General features: G+C 40.6%; 1 pseudogene; it reads left to right on the forward strand.

The window, feature by feature from the left end:
• Nucleotides 1–72: 72 nt before the first annotated feature.
• On the forward strand, nt 73–25,254 carry LOC141080633 (uncharacterized protein CXorf38-like; annotated as a pseudogene).
• The last annotated feature ends 2,403 nt before the right edge of the window (nt 25,255–27,657 follow it).

Here is a 27,657-nt window from a genome sequence, read left to right on the forward strand (position 1 = left end):
GCCAGTGCTGCCACCGGGTGGTCAGACGCCAGTATTACATTGGAGGCAGCTCTGCCCCTGTGTTCTCTGGGGAGGAGCAGTCACATCACTACTACCCTGGAGTCTCAGCTCAGCATTACAGGAGTTCCCAGGTAACATGGCACTGCACGGGCTGCACTGCAGAGAGTACAAGAACTGGATGAAGGCCGGGCACTGCCTGCTGCTGCTGCAGAACCCCTTGCAGGAATACATCACCTTGGAGATGCAGGCATTTCACCAGCAGCTGGCAGACAGAATCACTTTGCCAAAGCAGAGGAGATGGCTGCAGGGCGAAGGGGAAGCAGGTAAGGAAGGTGCTAGCCAGGATTTGCCAGAAGTGTACAGGTGCCAGCCACAGATGGCGCACCCTAGAAGAACAGTGATGCCAGCAGCTCCCACCTGTTCATAAACTTACACGGGTGATGGGGCCGACTTACGGGGGGCGCAATGTAACTCTGTAGGGTACGAAACTCTTACTATATAGATTATCAACCCACATATAGCTATACAACAGGATCCCAAGGAGAGCCCAAATTCAATCCTTGTAAAAACGTAACCAAGAACCCAAGTAACACATACGCCTTTTTATTTCGGAAATTTTGTAACACATTGTTTTTTTTCAAAATTGTGCCTCAAAATGTTGAATTTGACTCCTCAAAAACAAAATATCAACAACCATAATCTTGTGACATATCAAATTAAAACCTGTGCCGTTCTAAATAAAACGGTGCCTCTCCCTCCTCTTTATCTTATTCCTAACCATAGATATGATTAAAAAAAGTTACATCTTGCAAGCCCAAAATTCAGACTTTTCCAAAACTTAAGAAATCTATAAAAAAAAAAAAACTGATGAAGATGAAAATGCAAAACTTGTTTTTTTTTTGTTATTCACTAAAGTAGCTCTTTAGGAAAAAAAATTTGGATCACTTGATAAATGACCCTATAATATCATACAAAGTGGAAGAGGATACAGGTGAACTCCTAGACTCAGGCGATACTGTTACCGCTTCATTGCCTTCCATAAGTCAGTAAGGAAAATACATCCCTTGCCTTCTAGTAGCCACCCCAAATCAAATCGGGGGCACAGACCAACACTTTCACCTGCCACAATACGCAAGCTCTGGTCTTAGTGGCATAGGGTGGGTTGCCAGCACCAAGGGTAGGGCAAGTATATTGAGCCCGAAAACTGCTAGGACTACCTGAGTACCTTACACCAGTCCAATATTGAGCTTCTTAACCTCCAAGGACATTTATGAAAATCTGAGAAAAATACTGATCTACTAATAGTTTCATCCTTGATCTACTATTTTCTTCTGCTCTTTGCTAAAATTTTAAACATAAAAAGCTAGACCTAATTTTGTACCTTGCTTTTATGTTTTTTCTTATTACATATTTTATATATCAATTTTATTACCCTAAGGCTTCTTTTACACTTGCCATGTTTTTGCGGGCCATTTTTGCGGCCCCAATAGATTTCTATGGGGCCGCAAAAACGGCCCGCAAAAATACATCGGAGCGCCGTGTGCCGTATGGCAAAATCAATGAACGGTAGCTTGTTTTTGCGGTACACCGTATTTGCGAATTGCCGTTTTTTTCCCTCCAATTTGTTACAACAGGGAGAAGGTTTTCTGCGGCCCGTTTTTTGCAGGAGACCGCAAAAATCACGGCAATACGGCCTGTAAAAACGGGCCGCAAAAAAACCTGGCTAGTGTAAAAGAACCCTAAGCCGAAAAGTAAGTCTAACCCTAAACATAACCATAGCCAAAACCTAACCCTAAAAAATTCTCTAGCCCTAACCCTAGTTACAATTAGAAAAGGAGTAAAATTTTAAAAGCGCCTCTTAAAAATGAATGAAGACAGTACTGGATTAAGTCCGCCGCACTTGATTCAATACTGTCTTCACTCACTGGCTACTCATCTTCTGTTATCCGGGTTGCTGCATACGCAGAGTGCAGCAGACCAGATGAGTTTGTCATCAGCGGCTGTGCTCTCGAGATGACGTAGCACTCTTCATTATGCTAAGCTTTGTGAATTTCATCACTGCCTTATGCAAAGTGCAGCAGCCATGACCTACTGTGCATAGGCAGCTCCAGGAGAACAGTCGCTGCACCACCCCAAAAAGAAGCGTTCGCTGCTCATGTGGGCAGGGTTTACATTGTTTGTTAACCCACTTAAACACTTTGATTTTTGTATTGATTACTAATAAATTGTGATCTGATGATTACCTAAGTCACAGTTCTACACAAACACAATCTAACAAAAGTAATAAAGCACTGTTTTATCCTTCCTGTCTTTTATTGATACATTAAGTAAACATCCATAATGGAGGGAGGAAAGTGTTTTGACAAATTTGAACTTCTAAAGAAAGATTGGTGTGAATCATGCCTCTACGCAAACAACTTGGAAGAAGTTGTCCTGTGTCGTACGAAGCTTGAAAAGGTTACGAGAGAAATTCTAAAGATCTGGGTGGTCATCAATCTACATAAAAATTGTGTAAAATTCCTCCCACAGACCCTATTTTACCTTTACTTTTATCCTAACAACCTACTTAATCTGTTCTCGGTTGTCACTTATTGTTGTAAACTCATTCCAGTTTGTCAATTCCCAAGGCTGATTACTTATTAATCCGTGTAGACAAAAAATATAGCAACAAATGTCAACAGTTGCTACACTCTCTGGGTGTAGGTGTTCTGTTACGAAAGTACAATGGCTAATTTGGAACATAGATAAGTAGCAATTACAATGTATGGTTAAAAAAAGCCACAAATCTATTCTATGGATGGGGAGGATAAAGGGAACGGGTACAGGTACAACAATAACACAGGTCAGCAATAAATAACATTTGCAGAGCTGCTTTGGTTATTCTACGTAATCTTTATGTTTTTTGATGCACCAAATCAGAAAATGATCTCCGTTTTGGCATAGTACATCATATCTTCTGAGAATTTAGGTAACTATGTTAAATAAGGCAATACCGCTAAATAAATGAAAATAGACTTATTAAATTAATCTTTTATTACAAATTTTTCATGAAAATAATTTTTGAACTCAAATGAGCTCACTATCGCTCACTAACATCGATTTTTTTTTTTCCCTGTGAGGTTCCTCTTGGTACATTTACGCTTGTACGTAGCATCTGGAATGTCTCTATGAAGCATCCAGCAGTAGTCTGCCATCATTGTAATGCTCCATTTTCCCTGGTACAGTATCTTCTTTCCATCTCTTTAGTGTCCTGGTGGAATCGATCACTTTTCTCTTCACTCACAGCTCCCAAATTTTCAGGAAAGTAGTCAAGGTGGGAATGGAGGAAATGCACTTTCAAATTCATCATGCAACCTAAAGCTTGAAATGCTTTCAGCATTCGTCCGACGATCTTTTTGTAGTCAGAATCTTGTTTATTACCTAAAAATTTCTCTACGACCTTTTTAAATGGAAACCACCCATCTTTTTAAGGATCAGTCATGGTATTGACAAACTGTTTATCAGCTATAACCTTCCTAATGTCTGGTCCAACGAACACACCTTCCTTCAATCTTGCCTCCGAGAGGCTTGGAAACTTTGTGACCAAGTATTTGAAGCATTCCCCATCTCTTGGAAGTGATTTTACAAATTGCTTCATCAAGCCCAATGTTATGTGGAGAGGTGGTAGAAGAACAGTATAGGGAGGTACCAAAGTTTCTTGGAGGACCTTTTTTTTCACCAACTGTGAGCACCCTCAGCTGCCAACTCTTCTTTGTCCAGTGATTTTCTCGGTCTTGACTGTCCTACAGACACAGAAAACAAGGGTATTTGGTATACCCAGGTTGTTGCCCGAGCAGCATGCACAAGACCTTCAAATACCCACACACTTGCCAACCATGGTCTTCGTATTTAAAGCGAACCTGTCACTAGGTTTGGCCGATACGAGTTACGGCCACCGTCTTTAAGGCTTTATCTGCAGCATTCTATAATGTTGTAGACAAGCCCCCGATCTGACCTGAAAGTGAAGAAAAACAACTTTAATTAGGCTGTGTGCACACGGTGCGGATTCTGCTGCGTTTCCGCAGCGGTTTTGCCCCTGTGGAAACGCAGCAGTTCCGCTGACAAAGCACAGTACAATGAAACCCTATGGGGTTTCAAAAACGCTGTGCTGACGGTGCGTTTTTTTCTGAGCGGTTTTGCTGCGGTTTACAAACCGCAGCATGTCAATTGTTTGGGCGGTTTCCGTTGCGGTTTCACACCTTTAACATAGTAGAGGTGTGAAACCGCAGGGCAAAACCACAGACCAAACCACAGGAAAACCGCAGGTCACTTTACCTGCGGTTTTACCTGCTTTTCCGCGCGGAAAAAAGCGCAGCGGAATCCGCAACGTGTGCATACAGCCTTATACTCACATGTGGGGTGGTCCGGTCCGATGTGTGTCGCAGGTCTTGGTCCGGCACCTCCCATCATCTTTCGATGCCGCCCTCCTGCTTGCTTCATGGCTTCTCGGCATCGCGCTCCTCTGCAGACGTACTTATCTGCCCTGTTGAGGGCAGAGCAAATTCCTGCAGTACACAGGCATCTGGAAAGGTCACAGAGGCCCAGCGCCTGCGCATTACAGAGCTTTCATGGGCTCATATTTGCCTATAAATTACAGTCTAAATATCATGTAAATAAAGAAATCTGAGACACAACAGAAGTTGGCGTAAAGGCCGCGGTGTTTATTTTTGGGTTACCCAAAGTAAATTGAAATAATAATAGGTCCATATATATTTGGACAGAGACAAATATGACCCAGTGCCACTGGCAGCCATGCATGCCCAAGCCATCACACTGCCTCCGCCGTGTTTTACAGAGGATGTGGTATGCTTTGGATCATGAGCTGTACCACGCCTTCGCCATACTTTTCTCTTTCCATCATTCTGGTAGAGGTTGATCTTGGTTTCATCTGTCCAAAGAATGTTCTTCCTGAACTGTGCTGGCTTTTTTAGATGTTTTTTTAGCAAAGTCCAGTCTAGCCTTTTTATTCTTGATGCTTATGAGTGGCTTGCACCGTGCAGTGAACCCTCTGTATTTTCATGCAGTCTTCTCTTTATGGTAGATTTGGATATTGATACGCCTACCTCCTGGAGAGTGTTGTTCACTTGGTTGGCTGTTGTGAAGGGGTTTCTCTTCACCATGGAGACTATTCTGCAATCATCCACCACTGTTGTCTTCCGTGGGTACCCAGGTCTTTTTGTATTGATGAGTTCACCAGTGCTTTCTTTCTTTCTCAGGATGTACCAAACTGTAGATTTTGCCACTCCTAATGTTGTGGCAATTTCTCGGATGGGTTTTTTCTGTTTTTGCAGGTTAAAGATGGCTTGTTTCACCTGCATGGAGAGCTCCTTTGACCGCATGTTTCCTTTACAGCAAAACCTTCCAAATGCAAGCACCACACCTCAAATCAACTCCAGGCCTTTTACCTGCTTAATTGAGAATGATATAAGGAAGGGATTGCCCACACCGGTCCATGGTGTCAATCAATCGTCCAATTACTTTTGGTCCCTTTAAAAACAGGGTGGCACATGTTAAGGAGCTGAAACTCCTAAACTCTTCATCCAATTTTAATGTGGATACCCTCAAATGAAAGCTGAAAGTCTGAACTTCAGCTGCACCTGAATTGTTTTGTTTAAAATTCATTGTGGTAATGTCTAGAACCAAAATTAGAAAAATGTTGTCTCTGTCCAAATATATATGGACCTAACTGTATCTATTCTTTTTGACGAATTCATTGCAGGTTTCCACTCTTCCTCTTATGCAAAGGGTGAAGTTTACAATAATTCCACAACAAAATTTATTAACGAATGCAGATTTTGCTGCCAATTTGCCACAATCGATCAAATAAATCTGCAACAGGTTTGCCAGCAAACAAATCCACCACGTGTGCATGCAGCCTTAGATTTACAGAAATGGCCGCACCATCATTTTCTTTCAGAAGTTTACCTAAACTGTTGTTTTTTTTATCTTACAAGTTTGAGCCCAAATGTCCTGTTTGTACAGAATGGCAAGAACTCATTCTGTCTCATCATAACAACAAAAATGGAGATATATACTGGGGAAACAGCGATCCGTCATTGTGGGCTACGCACTACTGGGAAGTAGCTAAGGTAATGTGTCTTGTCATCAAGGAGTGAATTGCATACTGATGTTATATAATTGTAACATATTCTGATAAACTCATGTAACCTGCATGCAATACTGCAATGTGAACTGTATACTGTATACAAGATTGTACCCTTTAATTTACACAATGTGATACATATATAGCTCTAACTATTAGGCTATGTGCCCACAGTAGCATTTTTAAACGCTCAGGAAATGGGTCTCCTTCCCAGAAAACGCGCGTTTTTTTCCCGCGATTGTTGCGTGTTTTTTGCGCAAAAAAAGTGCGTTTTTTATGCGTTTTTTTTCCCCGCGCGTCTTTTGGACTATAGGAAATAGCCAAAAACGCGGACCTAAGCAGAAATTAATGAACATGCTGCGTTTTTTACCGCTAAGCTTTTCCTTAGCGGTAAAAAACGCATCCATTGGCACAAAAAGGCCAAAATGCATTAAAATGAATGGGATGCTTCTTTTAAGCATTTTTGATGCAGTTTGACCCCGACAAACACATCAAAAATGCTTAAAAAATGCAACTTGGGCACACAGCCTTAAAGGAGCACTCCTTCCATCAACATTTTAATACTCTTAATATATCACAGCCTTCACATTATACAGCACTTTATACTTATAATTGCCCATTTTGCCTTTCTACCCATTTAATTCTTCTTTTTTCCTTTAGGTCTATGACTTCATTGGATTAAAAACTAACTAGCTAAATCCCTCTAAGCTCTATGTATAACCAGGAGATCAATATTCCCTGTATCAGCCATAAGTCACTGCAAAAGTCCCTGGCAGGGGGGACGAGTGGAGCAGCTTGGTCAAGAGTTGAAGAGGACAATGATAAATGCAGGGACAAGAGACTTTCTGTTTCTACATAGACTGGAGAAAATAGTTATCTGGTTAAGGAGCAACATGTAAAATTGTAAGTGCACAGTGCTATATAATGATTGCAATATAGTAAGAGGATAAAAACTTTGACGGGAGTGCTTCTTTAAGGGAAAAGCCGGCCATGCACTTTAGATAACTGTTGTTTGGGTGACAGCTAGTTTTCTGACTCCACTTCATGGACATGAAAGCACAGTTCTACTTTGTGGGAAGACTAGAGTAAGCTACTGCCAGTATCATTTGTCAGTGGCTTATCTGCTTGCAGAACAACAGAATTTTGCAATTAAATTCTACCTGTCCACCTGATCCTTATCTTCCTTGTTATCATCTGTCGGAGAGCGTTGTGAGGCCTCCAAACACAATAGTCGGCCGATACAGCCAAAGTTGGCGGGTTTTGATTGCTTTTGTGCCATATTCATGGGGACTTTATAGTATGACAGAGAGAATGCAATGATTATAGCCATTGTATGGGCCCAAGGCATTATCGTTTTTTATACGAGTCTTAAGGGGAACTTGTCACCTTGAAAATACCATCCAATCTGCAGCAACCATGTTATAGAGCAGAAGGAGCTGAGCAGATTGATATATAGTTTTATGAGAAAAATATCAGTATAACCTTTGTTTTAATCATTTAAACCTCTGCTCTTTCTGGGGTCTTTGGTCCAGTGACGGTCCGATCAGTGACTGATACCTGCTTCTGTATGCACACTTATATAGAGAAAGCTGTCAGTCAGTGATAGGACCGCCCACTGGACCAAAGACCCCAGAAAGAGAAGAGGTTTAAGTTATTAAAACAAAGGTCACACTGAATGTTTTCTCATAAAACAATATATAAATCTGTTCAGCTCCCCCTGCTCTATAACATGATGACAGCAGAATGGATTGCATTTTCATGGTGATGGGTTCCCTTTAGTGAAGAGACCAATGGATTAAGATTCACCTAATTCGTTAAAACGCATACACCAATTAGTGAATTAGGCTCATCCTATAAGAATTAGGCTCATCCTATGACTGGCTTGCACCTCCACTAGAAATGTACTTCAGTCACTAAAGTGGAATAAGTTTTGATGTATTTGCCTGGTGGGCTTTGTCATGTTCCAACTCGGCTCACTTTGGCTAAGTTGGCCGAGACTGCTGTAGAAATGACCAAATTTGCTAAACATTTTCAAAACTTCGAGTAGCGCAAGAATGTTGTGACATTTCAAGGTGTTATGCTCCAGAATTTTGTCACCTTGAGGAATCAGGTCCTATGTCTTTATCTCACTGTGTAACACAACATTATTTCTGACAGATCCATGTCAGCAGCTAACAAATCAGTTTTTCTATCCAGTCAGCATACCTTGACAGTGTGAATACATAAGGCCTCTTTTAGATGTCTATGAGTCATCTAGTGCTCTGTATGTTTTTTTTTTTTTTATAACTGGACAAGGGTCAGAACAGACGGATAACACTGTGTAGCTTACAACCCCCAAAAAAGTTGTGACTGTGTAAAAGGTAATGAAAACAAGAATTAAATCATTTGGAAATCTCTTACTAATGAAAAACAGCTATAATATAAATTTTAATCTAAGTCACATGAGTGTAAAAAGAGAATGTTAGAGAGGCAGAGTCTCTCAGATGCAAAGATAGTCAGAGGTTCACCAATCTATGAACAACCATGTCTAAAATTTGTGTAACAATTTATTTGAAATTCACAACAGATAGGGCACAATAATGATTTGATCATGTAAAGCACATTCGAATTGAGATTTTGAAAACTTATGCCTAATCTGCACCGAAAATGTGCGAAGATAACTGTGGCAGTATCAGTCTATAATAGCTTCTAAATTCACAAGCAGTTTATGCAGTGATTTGTGGTTGTTTTGTAGGTGTATATGCCCTGTGGACAAGCAATGAATGGACCCCAGCAATGTGATGCAGCATCTCTTCTCAACTTGATAAATAATTGTGATCATTTCAGAGTATCAAACATATTGAGAGTTAAAGAGGTAACATTTACATTTCTCAATGCTCATAAAAATATAGAAAAAAAAACCTGATAATTCTTTAAAAAGGTTACTACTACTAAATGTTCTCTATTTTCAATTTATATATAAGAGAATTATAGAGTGTGATAGACGATCATCTACATCTGATGATACTTTGTGACTAAGGATATACAGTATGCAGATAATATCTTATTTTAACTTATTTCTAGCTTTTATGTTTGGGTTAGTGCTGCCCTCCTTATTACATTAATTAGTATAAGTAATTATTACACTTTATTTATATTTAGTGATTAATTTTGTAAATTAGACTTTGATGCCATTATTTAGGTAATCACATAAATTGCCCAAAAATCACCAATCCCCATTTAAGGTTATATACCACCAAACAATGATAATCACTTTTATGGTAACCACAATTTAAGAAAAGATTTTTTCAGGTACCACACAATGGTATAAATTAATAAAAACACATCTTTATTGACATAAAATACAAAAGACACATTAGTACATCGAAAGGTGTCACACCATTAAAAAGGGACTGCAAAAATCCATGGGAAAACACCCATAACAGCCACTGTCTTGGACAATTAAGGTATACCCATATTTAATTTTAAAGATACAAACAAAAAAGAGGGGATATATGACCCCACCAAAACAGTATATGTTAAATATGCAAATTGTCTAACCAGACATATATTGCTGAACTAATAATACCCAGCATTGCCTCCTTGAATGTATCCTAAAAAAACAGCGCTAGCCTCAAACACAGGGTGAATAAGATATCAGTAATTACCTTAAATGTCTGCTGGAGGGAAATCTCCGGGCATCCCTTCTGCCCCGACACGCGTTTCGCACTGCTTCTTCCGTAGGTGCTTTATTTAGGCTGGTTTCACACTTGCGTTGGGCAGAGTTGCGGAGGGTTGTGGACGTCCTCCGTTAAGCCCCGCCCACTGCCGGACCCCTTCTATTTAGCTCCGTCCTGCGTACCTATCTTTAACATTGGGTACGCAGGCCATTTTGATGTATGCGGATGCCTCTGCTGGCGTCGTTTTGACGCTGCACTGACTGTAACAAAATGCAACATGTTGCGTTCGACACGGTTCGGCGCAGCGTCAAAACGACGCAAGCGGAGGCATCTGCATACATCCACATGGCCTGCATACACAATTGTAAAGATAGGTACTCAGGACGCAGGCAGACATAGGCGGAGCTGAATGGAAGAGGTCCAGCAGTGGGCGGGGCTTAATGGACTACTCAGCCCTCCGCAGCTCTGCCCAATGCAAGTGTGAAACCAGCCTTACATTGATGTAGTTATATATATATGGTAATGTTTTTAAATCTTGTAACACCGTATCACTGCTGTTATAAATATATCTCCATGGAGGGGCTGAATCGTTGCTGTCACTGATTGATGAGTAAATAAAGTCAAAATTTTCTTTGAGAACCAGAGTGCGGCTTCGCTTTCTTTTTTGTTTCACTTTTTACTTAGTGGGACTTTAACTTTTACTACTCTGATCACTGATATAATGTACTGCAATGCATTATACCTGTCACTGCTGCACTGACAGAACGCCTCTTAGATTATGCTGCCGGCATGGTCTAACAGGCCACCGTAGCTAGCAGATGTAGAGATCATGTTGTAACCTTTAGTTGTCACAACTACCACGAACATGTTGTGGTTGTCCGGTTGTCACAACTACTGTGTCACGTCGTGGAGGTGCCAATTGGGCGGGAGAGGGATCCCCCTCCCTCTCCCAGCCTTCTAAATGTTGTGATCACTCTTGACCGTGGTATTTAAGGGATTAAATGGCTCTGGGCAGTGTCATTATTGCAATGACTTAAGCTTACTTCATTTTGCAGGAACCTTTTCCCAACCATGATGTAAACTTACGTCAAATGTTGTGAACTGGTTAAGGGAACTGTATGAAAAGTCGATGTAGATATCCCTGTCTTGTGAAGGCAAATAAAAAGCTCTTTAAGGCCTCATTCAGACGTCTTTGAATCATGTATTTGTTCTGTCTATGATTTTCACAACTAGAAAACATACCTATTAAAGTCTATGGTACTATTCACATGTCTGTATTTTTCTACAGTGTTTGTGTCCACTAAGAAATCACAGATATATGTATATTTTTTCATATTCACAGATCAAAATTACTAATACAAATCTATGGGTTCATGAAAGTCGTGGACAGCACATGCATGGCATCCATGTGCAATCTGTCTGTTGTCTTTGATTAACATCGGAATGGATGGATAGGATAAGCTTTGTAATTTATTTACTTTATCCATATGTGAAAAACATTAATGACATACTGATGTTAAAATGGACACTGACCAAACACTGATGAAATTCAGATCCAAAACATCAGCATTTGTATACATTAACACAATTAAAAACTTGCCATCCTGAATAATTGATCAAATAATTGAAATATGTGGGGTTCTTTATATATCTTGATAAATGTAAATGGCTCAGTCAAGGCGCTGTATCATTCCGGTCACTGAATGATGGGTGAATAATGTCAATATTTTTTTGGAAACCTCAGAGTGCTGCTTCATTCTCTTTCCTTTTTTCTTTCTTTCTTTCTTTCTTTCTTTCTTTCTTTCTTTCTTTCTTTCTTTCTTTCTTTCTTTCTTTCTTCTCACAGTGGCTCTGTAGTTTGGTGTTACTTGCTGAAGGGCTACATAATGGATTTGACAATTTACTCACACTTTAATTACTGCCCATTTAAGAAAACTGAACCCTTTTTTTAATTTTGTATTTATTATTTCTCTTTGGAGGTAATAAAGTGCCGAAATGAGTTCATGCACTCTTTTGATATGAAGGTCTCATTTTCGTGGTTGAAAGCTTTTGGAGAAAAGATGCATGATCTAATTACCGATTTTTCACATGTGCCTGGCCTTGTAAGGGAAGGACAAAAAATGAAAGAGGTAATAGTCTGCTATATAATTGATATTTTCTTGCTATTTCATAAAGGGAGTGCTCTATAAAAGACTTTTATAAAATATCACCCGGATATAACATAAATGAAAGATTGATGTATCTGATCCAAAAAAGGGGATGCCAATACACGATTTGTGAAATGCATGCATGGTCAGTGTCCATAAAGAAGAAACATGCTACTCCCGTTGGCCCCCCAATCTGTAACTACAAACATCATTATTTTTCATGCAATAATTTTTGTAGCTTACACCCTGATTTTATTAAGCATTAGAAAATGTTAAACATAAGTCAAGCACCTACATTTCACCCCATGGTCAGTAGGGCTATGTCTGTTAACCCCTTCACTACCAAGGGTGGTTTGCACGTTAACTCCCGGGCCAATTTTTACAATTCTGACCACTGTCCCTTTATGAGGTAATAACTCTGAAATGCTTCCATGTATCCCGGTGATTCTGACATTGTTTTCAAGTGACATATTGTACTTCATGATAGTGGTAAAATTTCATTCAAATAACTTGTGTTTATTTGTGAAAAAAAACAGAAATTTGGCAAAAATTGTGAAAATTTTCCAACTTTGAATTTTTATGTCCTTAAATCACAGACATACGGTACACAAAAAACTTAATAAGTAACATTTCCCACATGTTTACTTTACATCAGCACAATTTTGGAACCAAAATTTTTTTTTTGTTAGGAAGTTATAAGGGTTAAAAGTTGACCAGCGATTTCTCATTTTTGCAACACCATTTTATTTTTACGGACGACATCACATTTGAAGCCACTTTGAGGGGTCTATATGATAGAAAATACGCAAAAGTGACACCATTCTAAAAACTGCACCCCTCAAGGTGCTCAAAACCACATTCAAGAAGTTTATTAACCCTTCAGGTGCTTCACAGGAGTTTTTTGAATATTTAAAAAAAATGAACATTTAACTTTTTTTCACATAAAAAATAATTCAGATTCAATTTTTTTTATTTTACCAAGGGTAACAGGAGAAATTGGACTGCAAAAGTTATTGTGCAATTTGTCCTGAGTACGCTGATACCTGATATGTAGGGGGGAACCACTGTTTCGGTGCATGGCAGAGCTCAGAAGGGAAGGAGCGCCGTTTGACTTTTTCAATGCAAAATTGGCTGGAATTCAGATCGGACGCCATGTCAAGTTTGGAGAGCCCCTGATGTACCTAAACAGTGGAAACCCCCCACAAGTGACCCCATTTTGGAAACTAGACCCCCCCAAGGAACTTATCTAGATATGTGGTGAGAACTTTGAACCCACAAGGGCTTCACAGAAGTTTATAACGTACAGCAGTACAATTAAAAAATCATATTTTTTCCACAAAAATGATCTTTTCACCCTCAATTTTTATTTTCCCAAAGGTAACAGGATCTTAAAAGTTATTGTGCAATTTGCCCTGAGTACGCTGATACCCCATATGTGGGTGTAAATGACTATTTGGGCGCATGGCAGAGCTCGGAAGGGAAGCAGCGCCATTTTACTTTTTTGGCTGGAATTGAGATCGGACACCATGTCGTGTTTGGAAAGCCGCTGATGTACCAAAACAGTGGAAACCCCCACAAATCACACCATTTTGGAAACTAGATACCCCCGAGGAACTTATCTAGATGTGTGGTGAACACGTTGAACCCCCAAGGGCTTCACAGAAGTTTATAATGCCCGGGCGTGAAAATAAAACAATTGTATTTTTTCCACAAACATGATCATTTAGTCCCCAATTTTTTTATTTTCCCAAGGGTACCAGGAAAAATTGGACCCCAAAAATTGTTGTCCAATTTGTCCTGAGTACACTGATACCTCATATGTGGGAGAAAACTACTGTATGAGCACACGTCGGGCTTGGAAGGGAAGTAGTGACGTTTTGGAATGCAGACTTTGATGGAATGGTCTGCGGGTGTCATGTGCGTTTGGAGAGCCTCTGATGTGCCTAAACTATTCAAATTCCCCACAAGTGACCCCATTTTGGAAACTAGACACCCCACGGAACTTATCTAGATGTGTGGTGAGCACTTTGAACCCCCAAGCGCATCACAGAAGCTTATAACGCCCGGGCGTGAAAATAAAAAAAACATTTTTTTCCACAAAAATGATATTTTTGCCCCCAATTTTTTATTTTCTTAAGGGTAACAGGAGAAATTGGAGCCCAAAAGTTGTTTTGCAATTTGTCCTGAGTAGGCTGATACCCCATATGTGGGGGTAAAACACTGTTTTGGCGCATGGCAGAGTTTGGAAGGGAAGGAGCACCATTTGACTTTTTCAACGCAGAATTGGCTGGAATTGAGATCAGATGCCATGATGCGTTTGGAGAGCACCTGATGTGCCCAAACAGTGGAAACCCCCCAATTCTAACTCCAACCCTAACCCCAACACACCCCTAACCCTAATCTCAGCCCTAACCCTAGCCCTAGCCTTAGCCCTAACCCTAATGGGAAAATGGAAATAAATACATTTTTTTAATTTTATTATTTTTCCCTAACTAAGGGGGTGATAACGGGGGGTTTGATTTACTATTTATAGCAGGTTTTTATTTTTGGCAGCTGTCACACGCTAAAAGACGCTTTTTATTGTAAAAATAGTTTTTGCATCACCACATATTGAGAGCTATAATTTTTCCATATTTTGACCCACTGAGTCATATGAGGTCTTAATTTTTGTGGGACGAGTTGACATTTTTATTGGTATCATTTTCAGGCACGTGACATCTTTTGATCGCTTTTTATTCCGATTTTTGGGACGCAGAATGAACAAAAACCAGCGTTTCATGAATTTCTTTTGGGGGGTGCGTTTACACCGTTCCGCGTGCGGTAAAATTGATAAAACAGTTTTATTCTTCGGGTCAGTACGGTTACAGCGATACCTCATTTGTGCCTTTTTTTATGTTTTAGCGCTTTTATGCAATGAAAACAATTTTATATAAAAAATAATTATTTTTGCTTCGCTTTATTCTGCGAGTTATAACTTTTTTATTTTTTGCTGATGACACTGTGTCATGGCTCGTTTTTTGCAGGACAAGATGACATTTTCAGCGGTACCATGGATATTTATATGCGTCTTTTTGATCGTGCGTTATTGCACTTTTTGTTCGGCGGTATGATAATAAATCATTATTTTTTGCTTCGTTTTTTATTTTTATTTTTTAAGGGGTTCGCTAAAGGGGTTAACTAATGGGACAGTTTTATAGGGCGGGTCGTTACGGACACGGCGATACCAAATATGTGTACTTTTATTGTTTTTTTTTTTATTTCCAAAAAATGAATTTATTAGGGAATATTTTTTTTTTCCAATTTATTTAGCGATTTTTTTAAAATTATTTTTACCCTTTTTTTTTCTTTTTTTTAACTTTATTACATTGTCCCAGGTGGGACATCACTGTCCTGTGACAGATCGCTGATCTGTCACATCACAGATCACTGTGACAGATCAGCAATCTGTCACAGGCAGTGCTGCAGGCTTCCACCTTGCCTGCGCTTTGCAGGCATGAGGAAGCCAGTTCCCTGCAGGCCCCCGAAGATCCCCGTCGCCATCTTGGATTCAGGGACCTGTAGGGAAGGAGCCCCCCGCAGCAGCGCTGCACATTACGCTGCTGTGAGGGGCTCAGGGAAGCATGGAGGGAGCCCCCTCCCTGCTGATGCTTCCCTTTAACCCCCGGTACACCACGATCGTGTTTGATCGCGGTGTGCCAGGGGTTATCATGTCGGGGGCGGTCCGTGACCGCCCCTGACACATTGTGCCAGGTGTCAGCTGTGATAATCAGCTGACACCCAGCCACGATCAGCGGCGCTCACCACGTGGGCGGGCGCCGCTGATCACTATGACGTAATATTCCGTCCATGGGACTTAGGTCCCAGGTCACATGGATGGAATATTATGTCCATTGTAGGAAAGGGGTTAATGACACCACACATACTAGGCCATACTTGCAACTGGTTGATCCATCGGTCATCGTAGAATGAAATTTAGGACCAACAATTGTGTCCTCCTCACTGACAGGTGTCATGCTGCATCAAAGGTTTCCTAACTGCCCTAACTTTAGTCTCATAAATCCATCATGGCCTTAGGTGAAGGGTCCACCACTAAAACGTAGAGCTCACTAGCATTATCCCACTTTTCCACCATCACCAAGCCAGCAAGTTGTCACCAGTCAGCTGCAACAATTTGATGTTTGCCAAGTTGTTTCTATCTGTATAAATGTGAGAGTACTTTTCAAGGGTTCCAGGTAAAACAAAAACTACAACTGATTCACCCTCTTTTGACTACCGGAAAAACCATCCCCTTATTTTTTCTGCTAAATAGAGCCTTTTTTGTTTCTTAAACAAAATCCCTCCATCTACTAAACTTCCCTTTTACTAGCTCTCTGGAACATCTTATTTCTTTCTTCAATATTTTATCCAAGGTCAATTTGCAGTTAAAATACATCCTTGGGCTGATCGCAGTCTAAAGTGAAAAACAAACCAAAGAAAGATATTCACATATTAAACCTTCATCACTCCTCCACACTACTTTCAATACTTTTATTCAACTTACTTCTTCCAACAAGAGACTTTTGCGTAACTGCTGCAGCCAGTCAGTGAGATAGTCTACCTCTCTTTTCCGGCTCTGATGGTGCAAAACTGCATCAATGGTCACTTGACATTCCATGCCGGAAGAGGGAGCAGGGAATTCAATGGACGACAGGAGCAGTGAAGTGGAGAAGTATCATAAAATATCTTTTTCAATTTTAAAACCACTATTTGCACATTTTAACATGCAAAAAAACTATTGAATAAATTCTTTAACTCTACTTAACCCCGTTTCTAACCTTCGTTACAGTGACCTATTGCTGCTCTTCTGCATTTCCCCAATCACTATAGTCAACATGAAATATGGAAACAGTCAAATAATTTCATTGTAATGTTTGACAGAATACACATTCTAAGCAAACAGCCTTCCATTTCAGTGGCAGCGTGCCTAAGATGTTGTGTCACACTTTCAATGCTAGTAATTGACTCACAACAAGTTAGCCTTTCATACAAATAGATCATAGACTTTGGTAAATGGGGCCCAGTTTGAAGATACCTTGTTTTACGGATTATAAGACGCACTTTTTTCCCCTAAATGTGGGGGAGAAATGGGGGTGCGTCTTATAATGCGTATATACCTTACCGGTACCATTGCTGCAGGCTGGGATGAGGGATTGTCCGGCAGTGGTGCTGGGGTGTCCAACGGTGCTTCTGGGGTCTCCGGCAGTGCTTCTGGGGTCTCCGGCGGTGCTGCTGGGGTCTCTGGTGCTGCGGGGGGCTCTGCCAACATTTTGTGAAAAGCCAAAGCCCCCGGCAGTTCCGTGATTTCCTGTGCAGTGGACTCCGGGAAAATGGCCACCGGATGACGGCGCATGCGCAGATGGAGATCTTGGCATCAAGATCTCGGGAAATGAGGTTTCAGCGCTGACTTTCACAAAATGTCGACAGAGCCCCCGCAGCATCGGACACTCCGCAGCATCGGACACCTGCAGCGGCGGACTGCACATCAGACACCCCCTCATCCCAGCATGTGACCTGCAGCATCACCCCACTCCTGCCTCCTCCAGCAGCGACCCTGGGACACCGCTTCACCGCAGCCAAGATATCACTGGTTGAGTGTAAAATAGAAAATTATTTTATGTGATGGATGCAATCAAGTATGGAAAACATGACACTAGCAGTAACAGTACAGTAATTGTATGATCATTTCCGCCTTTACAAACATTTCAGGTTCTCTTGTTGGACTGGACTGTTGATGAACCAGTGGCAGAAGTTTTACAATCAAAGATCATAGCTCCTCAAAGGTCTTCAAGGACTAAAGATGACTTTTTATCCCAATGTACAGTTCAGAGACTAATGATACAGCAGCTGATTCAAGAACTATATCTAGAGATAGAGGGGAAAGGTTCAGCATCGACTAAAAAGGTGAGCAAGACACAAAGTAGGCAAGACTGCATGAACACTTACAGATAGAAGAAAATGACTGATTCAGAAATCTATATTCTCCTTCAGGAAGAGGTTGGCAATAATAAGAACTTTGAATGCCAAAATAAAGATCTCAACATGTTTGGACAAGGAGACATAAAGAAGCTTGAAAGATTGGAGGAGACTCCTTTTCCATTTAATGAAGAAGGTTAGTTTCTGCTAATCATACCAGGATAATTAGAAGAAAAGAATATTAGTTTCTTAAAAGTGAATATACAGTTAAGTCCAGAAATATTTGGACAGTGACTGAATCTTCGCGATTTGGGTTCTGTGTGCCACTTTATTAGAATTAAACAAATGAGATGCAATTGAAATGTAGATTTTCAGGTTATTTAAAAGGTGTTGAACAAAAATATCTTGTGAAACATTTAGGAATTGCAAACATTTTTCTACAAAGCCTCCCTTCTCATTTCAGGGGCTCAAAAGTAATTGGACAAATGAACTTTACCATAAAAAAAATATTCATATTAAGGCTACATTCACACTTAGCAGAACTCTCGTGGAAATTACTGCGAGAATTCCGGATTCCATTCCGCGGGAAAATCACATTTTAAATTCCCGCGATTTTCCCTCGGAAAAACTAGCGTTTTGCAAGCGTAATTAGCTTCTGTAGCATCGCTTGGAGAACTGCTTGACAGGTTGGTCACACTTGTCAAACATAGTGTTTGACTAGTGTGAACAACTTTTTACTATTGAGGCTGCCTATGCGGCATCAATAGTAAAAGATAGGATGCAAAAAATAATAAAAAAAATAAAAAATATTGGTATTCTTACCCTCCGGCGTCCCGCGCAGCCTTCCCGCCTCTCTCCACGCTCCCGATCCCAGTAATCCTTTGCGAGAATGACCGCGATGATGTCCGTTCTCGCGGGATCGCGACGTCTCGTGGTCATTCGCGAAGACGTCACGCGAATGATCTCGAGACTTCACGATCCCGCGAGAACGGACGTCATCGCGGTCATTCTTGCAAAGGATTACTGGGACCGGGAGCATGGAGAGAGGCGGGAAGGGACGCCGGAAGGTGAGAATAACAATATTTTTTATTTTAAATTCTATTTTTTTACAGGGATATGGTACCCAGAGCCCGGAGGACAATCTCCTCTCCTCCGGACCGTGGGTACCATCCGCAAATGTTCTGCTTACTTTTCACATGGTGTTCACAGCCACATGCGGAAAATAAGCAGAACAATGCATTCCTATGGGTGCGGGATCGCAGCGATTCCGCTATATTAATGAGCATGCTGCGTTTTTTACCGCGAAGCGATTCAGCCGCGGTAAAAACCGCAGCATTAGCACAGCATTGCGGAATCCCATAGGGATGCATGGGATGCTTATTTTTCGCGTTTTCGCAGCAAAATCGCGCATTTAAAACTGCCGCGAAAATGCGAAAAAAACCGACGTGTGAACTCAGCCTTAATATTTTTGTAGAGAATCCTTTGCAGGCAATGAATGTCTGAAGTCTGGAAGTCACCAAATACTGTGTTTCTTCCTTTGTGATGCTTTTCTGCAGCTGACTTCAGTTGATATTATGTTTTTGCTTATATAGCACTATTTTATTCCGCAGCGCTTTACATACATTATCATCACTGTTCCCAATGGTGCTCACAATATAAATTCCCTATCAGTATGTCTTTGGAATGTGGGAGGAAACTGGAAAACCTGGAGGAAACCCACGCAAACACGGGGAGAACATACAAATTCCTTGCAGATGGGTACCCTTTTTAAGCCCATTGGAATCACAAAAAATTAATTGTGTAGTACCATTGAATTGACAAGGCAGTTGGGAGCCTAACATTGGCCTAAAGATCTGCTATGGATGTGAACATAATCCTGCAACTTTGAGACCGCCAGGAGCATGCATATTGGCTGGTTGTATGCTGCCTGTAGGAAGTCTCAAATATACTGTATACTGATAAATCCTTATGTAGGTTGTATTACTAGATTAGCAAATCATCACAAAAAAACAGCCATATTTACCTATAACTGGTCGCATTACTAATGGTCTGCAGGATGCAATAGATCAACATGATAATGGTGCAGGTAGTATAGGTACAAAATTCTAATGATCAACTGCTCAGACACCTACCATCCATGGGGAAAGGGAGGCGGTTGATTGGTATTACACATGCACAAGTCTTGTAAAAGGCACTAGTCAAATAGACACGTGTAGTGCACCATGCCTCCTTACAGCCTATTGGTGACATAGTAACATAGTTAGCAAGGCCGAAAAAAGACATTTGTCCATCCAGTTCAGCCTATATTCCGTCAGAATAAATCCCCAGATCTATGTCCTTCTAAAGAACCTAATAACTGTAAGATACAATATTGTTACGCTCCAGGAGGACATCCAGGCCAAACTTAAACCCCTTGACTGAGTTCGCTATCACCACCTCCTCAGGCAAGGAATTCCGGATTCTCACTGTCCAAACAGTAAAGAATCCTCTTCTACATTGGTGGAAAAACCTTCTCTCCTCCAGACGTAGAGAATGCCACCTTGTGACCGACACCTTCCTTGGTATAAACAGATCCTCGGAGAGAAATTTGTATTGTCGCCTTATATACTTATACATGGTTATTAGATCGCCCCCCAGTCATCTTTTTTCTAGACTAAATAATCCTAATTTTGCTAATCTCTCTGGGTATTGCAGTTCCCCCTTATCCGCTTTATTAATTTTGTTGCCCTCCTTTGTACTCACTCTAGTTCCATTATATCTTTCCTGAGCATCGGTGCACAAAACTTTACACAGTACTCCATGTGTGGCCTAACCAGGGATTTTTGCAGAGGCAGTATAATGCTCTCATCATGTGTATCCAGACCTCTTTTAATGCATCCAATGATCCTGTTTGCCTTGGCAGTCACTGCCTGGCACTGGCTGCTACAGGTAAGTTTATCATTAACTAGGATCCCCAAGTCCTTCTCCATGCCAGATTTACCCAGTGGTTTCCCGTTCAGTGTGTAATGGTGATATTGATTCCTTCTTCCGATGTTTCCAACTCATCCAGATCCATATGTAGTAGAATACTATCTTCTCTTGTATTGACTGCTTTACATAGTTTTGTATCATTTGCAAATATCGATATTTTACTGTGTAAACCTTCTATCAGATCGTTAATAAATACGTTGAAGAGAATAGGTCCCAACACCGACCCCTACGGTAACCCACTGGTCACAGCGACCCAGTTAGAGAATATACCATTTATAACCACCCTCTGCTTTCTATCACAAAGCCAGTTACCCATTTACACACATTTTCCCCCAGACCCAGCAATCTCATTTTGTGTACCAACCTTTTGTGTGGCACGGTATCAAGCGCTTTGGAAAAATCAAGATATACCACGTCCAATGACTCATCTTGGTCCAGTCTATAGCTTACGTCTTCATAAAAACTGATTAGATTGGTTTGACAGGAGCGATTCCTCATAAAACAATGCTGATATGGAGTTAAACAGTTATTCTCATTGAGATAATCCAGAATAACATCCCTCAGAATCCCTTCAAATATTTTCCTAACAATAGAGGTTAGACTTACTGGCCTATAATTTCCAGGTTAACTTTTAGAGCCCTTTTTGAATATTGGCACCACATTTGCTATGCGCCAGTCCTGTGGAACAGATCCCGTCACTATAGAGTCCCTAAATATAAAAAATAATGGTTTGTCTATTACATTACTTATTTCTCTTAGTACTCATGGGTGTATACCATCCGGAACCGGAGATTTATCTATTTTAATCTTATTTAGCCATTTTCGCACCTCTTCTAGTGTTAGATTGGTGACCCTTAATATAGGGTTTTATTTGTCTCTCGGCATTTCACCTAGCATTTCATTTTCCACCGTGAATACTGTGGAGAAGAAGGTGTTTAATATATTAGGTTTTTCTTTGTCATCTACAACCATTCTTTCCTCACAATTTTTTAAGGGGCCTACACTTTCACTTTTGATTCTTTTACTATTGATATAGATGAAAAACAGTTTGGGATTAGTTTTACTCTCCTTAGCAATGTGCTGCTCTGTTTCCTTTTTGGCAGCTTTAATTAGTTTTTTAGATAAAGTATTTTTATCCCTATAGTTTTTTAGAGCTTCACCAGTGCCATCCTGCTTTAGAAGCTTAAATGCTTTCTTTATACTGTTAATTGCCCCTCTTACGTCTTTGTTTAGTCACATTGGGTTTTTCCTATTTCTTGTCCTTTTATTCCTTAGTCACATTGGGTTTTTCCTATTTCTTGTCCTTTTATTCCCACAAAGTATAAACCATTTACAGTGCCTATTTAGGATGTTCTTAAACATTTCCCATTTATTATCATGGACATGCCCATACTGTTAGAGGTGGATTAACATGCATTAAGTACATGCACTCCACAAGGACAGACAACCTAATTCCCAACACCAATACTACAGGGCCTGGCTGCACCCTCCAAAGATGAAAAAAGCATCACGTCAAATTGATATGTTGGGCAAAATACTTAAAGGGGTTGTCCTGTCCAGAATGATAAGTTTGCAGTCACTCTTTAAGTGCATTGCAGATTGTTTCATCTTTAGCAGGATGAACTATGCAAAAGCAGTTTATTAGGTAGAAAGCATAAAAGGCTTTTTCGGTCATTGGCTGAATGGTATGTAATATGAAGGAGGGAGGGCCGGCCTCTTTCAGTATGCAATACTTAGTGCCATTGGCTCCTCCACTTCCTTAGGTTACTAGAGTACAAAATATGTTTTCTTTATTTTTTCTTGGTAAAATATGGGTCGCGCCCTACTGTATATGGAGGTGCATCTTATAGTCTGAAAAATATAGTATGATAATTGAGGAAAGAGTTGTTTTTTATATTCTAACTATGCAAATTGTCTCCAGAGAGGAAGAGGACTAGAACTCTAGTGCCACCTATTGGAAGTAGCAATCCTAAAAGGCAATGTCGACCCTTTAACGAGCCTTGTTACATGACTAAGAATAAAAGCCAAGCCAGAATCTCAATTTGCAGACACTGTGTTTCGGGGTACTGCCCCTCGTCAGTGCAAAGTGTGAGATCTGCTTTGGCTGTGAGAGAGGCGTCTGACCGATATCCAAGAAGTATAATTTCTCCTTGCGGAGAATGACATGCTAAACATGTCGAGATGAGGAGAATTAAAGCCGAAATGCTCCTCTGGGAAATATGCTAATTATGCAAATTGTCTCCAGAGTGGAAGAGGACTAGAGCTCTAGTGCCACCTATTGGAAGTAGCAATCCTAAAAGTCAGTGTCGACCCTTTAACGAGCCTTGTTACATGACTAAGAATAAAAGCCAAGCCAGAATCTCAATTTGCAGACACTGTGTTTCGGGGTACTGCCCCTCGTCAGTTAACACATTGGGGATCATCTACAAAATGTTTTAACCAAAGGTCTTACACCTAGAAGATAATTACCCTCACCTTCAAACAAGCTTTAAATAAAAGAAAGCCATAATCTGATTAGACTACATTGGCACTGTATTTTTAGGATAGTTTTCATGCTGACAAGCCACAATGTGTATATATAATGAAGGTTTGACCTTCTGTATTGTAATATGCAGATTGTTAAAATAAATTAAAAAATAATAAAATAATAATAAAATTACAAAAACACTAAAAATTTGGCCAGCTTTTAACATGTTTTTTTTTTCTTTTTTTAAGGTTGGATTTACATACAGCGTTTTGCACCTTTTTTCGGCATGATTTTGTTGGTGTTATTACGGAAATTTCTTTAGGACAAAATCACTAGGCCAAGTGTTACTTTAAAGATCCTAGTGAATTATTGCACAGTCTGCACACAGACGTTTTCATTGTTAAAAAATAAAAAAGGCATCGAAAAGCTTGAAAAAAAAGGTGTTAAAGCCATAGTTTTTAATAAAAAAATGTGTATATTTTTACTATTTAAAACTGGATGTGTATACATATTTGTTTTATTTTCCCTAATTGGAATGTAGATTTTTTGTATTTTATTTTTCTGTACATGATTATGAAGAGATCAGTTCTGCCTGCACTGGAGTTATCAGCATTGAGAGATATGTTTTACAGTAGCGAAATGGACCATATGAAACTGTAGACTGGAGATGTTAGCTGACTTTTATGGGAGAGTGATGTGGCCATCCTCTGTGACCTGTGCAGAGGTCATTGTGCTGGGAGGAGGAGGAGATGAGCTGTAAAATCACCTAACTTGAATGATGTGTTATCTAATGTATATATCTGTTGTTTTTCCAGCCTGTGATAATATTGACATGAATGCTAACAAATAATCTCTATAGAAAAGCCTACTAACAATTATATTGTCCAAACTTAAAGGGAACCTTTCACATAAAAAAACATTATTAGGCTACTTTCAGACATCCGGTGTGTGGGGTCCGACGGCGTGCGGCGAAAAACCAAGCTGCCGGATCCGGCCTGCAGCGGTGACACCGGATGTGTATGCGGCGTCTGATACAGCTCGGACAGGATTTAAAGGAGCCGCAGGAGGAAGATACATCGGGGACGAGAGAGACAGCCACCGAAGGGTATGGGGGAAGGGGTGGCGGTTAGAAAAAGAGAGACACATGTGGGGTTAACACTCAGTGTCCGGGCGTCAGAGAGAGAGATCTCTCTCTTTCCGGGCACTTGTTGGGTTAACACTCACAGTGTCCCGGCATGCGCTGTGTAAAAAACCATTCCGGCGTTGCAAAAAAACGTTGCAGGGAACGTTTTTTGCAGACGCCAGACAGGCATTTTTTGCCGTATCCGGCAAAAGCCGGACACACCGCATATCCATCAGGCGCAATGCGGCGATAATGCTAGTTTATGGGATAAAAGCCGGATCCGGTGACAACCGGCGCCGGATCCGGCTTTTACATTTTTCGCCGCATCGCGCCTGATGCTAAAAAACTGATGTCTGAAAGTAGCCTTAGGCTATGTGCACACACGTTGCAGATTTAGTATTTTTTTGGTGCGATTTTTTCCTTGTAAACTTTTCAGATAAGCCCCTGAGGAATCCCACACGAAATACACATTGGGGATGCTATTTGTTCTGATCCACACAGCTTTTGATTGGTAAGATGATCCCGTTTTATGTATCTCCTCCACTTTGTGCAATTATAACACTGTAGTGATTATAATATCTAAAACCATCTATATTTAGAGGTATAGTGGTTTCTATGCATCCACATTTGATTTGTTAGATCTAACCCACTCACATAGTATAAGGGATTTAGAATTTATGCAATAGCACTTTAATACTTGATGTATAACAAATATAGTTGTGAGTGATCCATCATATCGTCTCCCAATCAGATGTGCCATTAATGGATATGAGTATATTGTTATCTAAGGTATACAGTGGGGAAAAAAAGTATTTAGTCAGTCAGCAATAGTGCAAGTTGCACCACTTAAAAAGATGAGAGGCCTCTGTAATTTACATCATAGGTAGACCTCAACTATGGGAGACAAACTGAGAAAAAAAAATCCAGAAAATCACATTGTCTGTTTTTTTTTTCATTTTATTTGCATATTATGGTGGAAAATAAGTATTTGGTCAGAAACAAAATTTCATCTCAATACTTTGTGATATATCCTTTGTTGGCAATGACAGAGGTCAAACGTTTTCTGTAAGTCTTCACAAGGTTGCCACACACTGTTGTTGGTATGTTGGCCCATTCCTCCATGCAGATCTCCTCTAGAGCAGTGATGTTTTTGGCTTTTCGCTTGGCAACACGGACTTTCAACTCCCTCCAAAGGTTTTCTATAGGGTAGAGATCTGGAGACTGGCTAGGCCACTCCAGGACCTTGAAATGCTTCTTACGAAGCCACTCCTTCGTTGCCCTGGCGGTGTGCTTTGGATCATTGTCATGTTGAAAGACCCAGCCACGTTTCATCTTCAATGCCCTTGCTGATGGAAGGAGGTTTGCACTCAAAATCTCACGATACATGGCCCCATTCATTCTTTCATGTACCCGGATCAGTCGTCCTGGCCGCTTTGCAGAGAAACAGCCCCAAAGCATGATGTTTCCACCACCATGCTTTACAGTAGGTATGGTGTTTGATGGATGCAACTCAGTATTCTTTTTCCTCCAAACACGACAAGTTGTGTTTCTACCAAACAGTTCCAGTTTGGTTTCATCAGACCATAGGACATTCTCCCAAAACTCCTCTGGATCATCCAAATGCTCTCTAGCAAACTTCAGATGGGCCCGGACATGTACAGGCTTATCAGTGGGACACGTCTGGCACTGCAGGATCTGAGTCCATGGTGGCGTAGTGTGTTACTTATGGTAGGCCTTGTTACATTGGTCCCAGCTCTCTGCAGTTCATTCACTAGGTCCCCCCGCGTGGTTCTGGGATTTTTGCTCACCGTTCTTGTGATCATTCTGACCCCACGGGGTGGGATTTTGCGTGGAGCACCAGATCGAGGGAGATTATCAGTGGTCTTGTATGTCTTCCATTTTCTAATTATTGCTCCCACAGTTGATTTCTTCACTCCAAGCTGGTTGGCTATTGCAGATTTAGTCTTCCCAGCCTGGTGCAGGGCTACAATTTTGTTTCTGGTGTCCTTTGACAGCTCTTTGGTCTTCACCATAGTGGAGTTTGGAGTCAGACTGTTTGAGGGTGTGCACAGGTGTCTTTTTATACTGATAACAAGTTTAAACAGGTGCCATTACTACAGGTAATGAGTGGAGGAAAGAGGAGACTCTTAAAGAAGAAGTTACAGGTCTGTGAGAGCCAGAAATCTTGATTGCTTGTTTCTGACCAAATACTTATTTTCCACCATAATATGCAAATAAAATGAAAAAAAAACAGACAATGTGATTTTCTGGATTTTTTTTTCTCAGTTTGTCTCCCATAGTTGAGGTCTACCTATGATGTAAATTACAGACGCCTCTCATCTTTTTAAGTGGTGGAACTTGCACTATTGCTGACTGACTAAATACTTTTTTTCCCCACTGTATGTGTCTAGGTTACCTGCATTACATTTAACAGCCATATTTTTGTGGATCAGTTGCTACTAACACCTATGTCGTTACTATTGACTTTTTTAATTATGTCATTTGATTTTTGCTTTTGTACTGTTTTCTTAATAAATGTATTGTGCTACTTATTTTTATTGGTGGACTTTGACTCGGCATCTCTTTTAGGAGATATATGTTTGAGATTGTCCACTAGAACTATATACTGTACTAGCTGAAGAGCCCGGCGCTGCCCGGGCATAGTAACTAACTGTGGTTAGTTATAGAAAATTATAATTATCCTCCATCCCATAGTCCCGTGCCCATATACCCATCATACATATCCACGATCCCATAGTCCCATGCCCATATACCCATCATACATATTCTCCATCCCATAGTCCCATGCCCATATACCCATCATACATATTCGCCATGCCATAGTCGAGTGCCCATATACCCATCACACATCCTTCATCTCATAGTCCCATGCCCATATACCCATCATACATATCCTCCATCCCATAGTCCCGTGCCCATATACCCGTCATACATATCCTCCAAGACCACAGTCCCGTGCCCATATACCCATCATACATATCCTCCATCCCATAGTCCCGTGCCCATATACCCGTCATACATATCCTCCATACCATAGTCCCGTGCCCATATACCCATCATGCATATCCTCCATACCATAGTCCCGTGCCCATATACCCATCATACATATCCTCCATCCCATAGTCCCGTGCCCATATACCCGTCATACATATCCTCCATCCCATAGTCCAGTGCCC

The sequence above is a fragment of the Dendrobates tinctorius genome, unplaced genomic scaffold (genome assembly GCF_039654945.1).
Source record: "Dendrobates tinctorius isolate UK_male_01 unplaced genomic scaffold, ASM3965494v1 ptg000016l, whole genome shotgun sequence".
In the NCBI taxonomy this organism is placed as follows: domain Eukaryota; kingdom Metazoa; phylum Chordata; class Amphibia; order Anura; family Dendrobatidae; genus Dendrobates; species Dendrobates tinctorius.